Raw genomic sequence first — 3,084 nt, 5'->3', positions numbered from 1 at the left:
TCTCTCTCTCTCTCTCTCTCTCTTTGATACGCTGCTTCACGGGAACGTTGAACGCATCCTACATCATACTCGACCGAGTGGACTTATCCATATGTACGCATAACCATAAAGCGACATCCCAAACGTGGTATTCCGACATCGAATGATGCGGGGAAGTCGAAGGCATTCGTTATCGTGACGAACGTTCGCACACCGGCAACCTAATCCGGCTTCGTTTAGTCCATTTCAACGAATTATGCGGCTGCTTTTCTTCACTTTGTCCAGGATGGAATAAATTTGTAACGGATAAAACATGGAAATCATCCCATATTTTATGATTTCCAAACGAACCGGAATACATTTTGTGCGTCTCTGGGAAAACGAACTCCATCGATGTTTACATCCATTTGTACGTAACTGTAAGTTGAATTATCGAATACATTTCTTCGAGTTTAACGAACTCTGTTATATTGTACACTATTACGTGTGAGCAATTCGTCGGATAATACATAAAAACAATTTTGAAAAAGAATTTTGCTTTTCTTTTGCAAAGAGTTACGAACAAGAAGAACAGTAAGAAATGGTAATCGCGATTCTTTTTAACTGCACCGATTACGTACGATTTATTGATTTATTCTCACGCGATGCGAGCAGATGTCAAAGGGTGATTCCAGTTCGAGAGGCGACAAACAGTCGAGGGGGAGGGTGAAAAAGTTGGGTCCAAGATTTCCCCGTGGCTTTGAAAAGCCACCTTGATGGTGGTTACGGTGCAGTGGCAGATGTCACATGCTCGCCAGCCGGATGTTTTTCAAACGGCCGTTTTGCCGCCAACGCAAGCCGACAGCTTCTTACCCCGGCGTTCAAGTCTCTCCGACTTACTAACGATCCCGCAAACATTAGGCGGCCGAGATCCCGGCAAGACCGCGAAGAAGAAATTCCAGGCTTGTGCAATCCGCGTGCTAGTGGGCTGGTATATATCGATACACAGTTTCCTACCAATCATCGATCGATCGAATGTATATATCTGACGTACACGTCTGTGTGCAACGACAACTACACGCCAAGCAATTGGAACGCGACGTACGAAATATCTTGGATAACGAAAAGAGAAATTTATCGAGTTGAAGTGGCTCGAAAGATATGCGCGAATAGAAAATCCACGGAGTGGAAAGGTATGACCAAGGCCAAACGTGTTTATCGAAACGTGCGTCCATCGAGACGCGTGTTAGTTAGTTGTCCAAAGTCTCGTTGGGTGTGTCCGATCGCAGAAAGATCGTAGAATCGGTAGATCGAGTGTTAATTCGGATCAAAGGGAAGACCGATTCGATTCGCGGCCTATCGAAGCGCGAGGGATCGTGCTTTTTCCCGGCCACGGTGTCAAAATGATCAAGAGCGATCGGTCGAGTTGGGCCGGCAAAAACCTATATATCTGGTCACGTAGCGATCCGCGACAAGGTACAAATGGTTTCGCGGATCTGTTTACGTTCATGGCCAGAATTTATGGGACGAACGTGCGTAGCGGCGCGTACGTGAAAGTCTAAACTCGCGTGATTTCGTGGAAGAAACGCGGGGTCGGTTCGCCCCTTTATAAATCTTTTGCCTGAAAAGCAGGCCCCCGGTATGTGACAGTTTTTACAGGAAACGCGCGCGCGTCTCGTTGTCGCCGCGTTTTCGGTGGCGGCGCGTTTCGATTCACGTCGCTCTGAGGATCAACTGGCCGTGTTGCACGAGGGAAGAATGTACACAAGAAATGTTAAGGCGTGTCGATGTGGCCGAGAGAGACCGTCTCTCGACGTTTCTCCACAAACTTTCGCCGCTGCCGCGCGAACGGAGTAGGAATCGCTAGACAACTCGTGCTCCTCGTCTGATAAAATTAAAGAAACGTTGCTCGAAATTCAACGAAAGCGGGTAAAGGAACGATTAGATGGTATTCAAGAGGCAAGATTCGATGATATTCAACTCAACAAAAAAGATCGAGATGTCTTTTGCATACATACAGAGGCATTGTATTCGTTTCGGTATCGAACGATTCCGGGGATTTCCCTTCCTCGGCTATGCGTAGTAACTATGTATATTGTAAACTCACTCACCGTCTACTCGTCAGTTCATCGTTCGGCGAAATAAAATCCAAGGCAAGGAACATTCGAAACGAATAAACGTTCACTTTTCAACAGTAAACTCGTGTCTTCCAAGTTTTCCAAGTCGATCATATGTACCGGTGAGAACACACTGAACGAAGCCGATTCCTTCCGTATCGCACTTTCTTCGCGAATACGTGACGAGGAGAGGAAAATTCCGCGCGTCGTCCACGTGGTGATCCCGTTTGCGATCGAAGAGCGAACGAACGAACGAATTTCGGCCGAGGTAACAGAGGAGGAGTTCATCGAAACGTGGCCAAACGATCATCGACTTAACGTCACGCGAGACGTTTCCGACACGCGTGAGGGTATACAGAGCGGGCGTCTCCAGGCAGGCGCGTCCATGAGATCAACTGATCGAGCAGGCACGCGAGATCGAGTTTACGCAGCTGATAAGAGGTGCACGCGCGCACGCGTTATCACTGTCAAACACGTTGACGACGCATTCTGCGCCGTTCTGGCATCGTTTTCTTCCACGAACTCCGTTCTCCCCCTCCCCCCCTCCCTCCCTCCCTCGTTCTCGTCGCTCTTGCCTCTCGTTCTCGGAGACGACAGCGGAGAAACGGATTCCTTCGTCCGCATAAAATCCGAAAGTTTATCGTCACCGTTCCACTGGCCAACCTGTTTTCCACTGACAACAATACCCCCCCTCCCCTGTCAGCCTTCTCCCTTCTGTCAACGTGTCCGTCCAACACTCCCTCCGTTTCTTCAACCACGCGATTCCTTCCTCCTCGCCTTCCTCCACTCCGAGGAGGAGCGGTCGTATATCCACCCACCAGTGATATCCCTCGAAAATTGTCCAAGAAGCCGATAACCGATTTTCACGATTTTTTTTTACGGTACACGCTTGTTGTTTCACTCGGATCACTCGCGGTTCCACATCACATAAGCACGCAAGCACACACACATCGAGAGAGAGAAAGAGAGAGAGAGAGAGAGAGAAAGAGTGCACGCGCTGAACAACACG

General features: G+C 48.6%; 1 protein-coding gene across 4 annotated transcripts in view; it reads right to left on the bottom strand.

Moving 5' to 3' along the window:
- The window catches only part of LOC102676061 (epidermal growth factor receptor), a 167,316-nt gene that overhangs the window by 71,617 nt on the left and 92,615 nt on the right, over positions 1–3,084 (bottom strand). The window contains exon 1 of one of the 4 annotated variants that reach the window (XM_031512529.1): positions 2,070–2,220. The exons of the other annotated variants lie outside the window; for them this stretch is intronic. The gene's annotated coding sequence lies outside the window, so the exon portion shown is untranslated. Of the gene's footprint in view, positions 1–2,069; positions 2,221–3,084 lie in introns of those variants that run through there. 4 annotated transcript variants of the gene reach the window in all.

This window comes from Apis dorsata, unplaced genomic scaffold (genome assembly GCF_000469605.1).
Source record: "Apis dorsata unplaced genomic scaffold, Apis dorsata 1.3 scaffold_465, whole genome shotgun sequence".
Taxonomy (NCBI): domain Eukaryota; kingdom Metazoa; phylum Arthropoda; class Insecta; order Hymenoptera; family Apidae; genus Apis; species Apis dorsata.
Note: the sequence above shows the minus strand (reverse complement) of the source record. Positions and strands in the feature narration are given on the sequence as shown.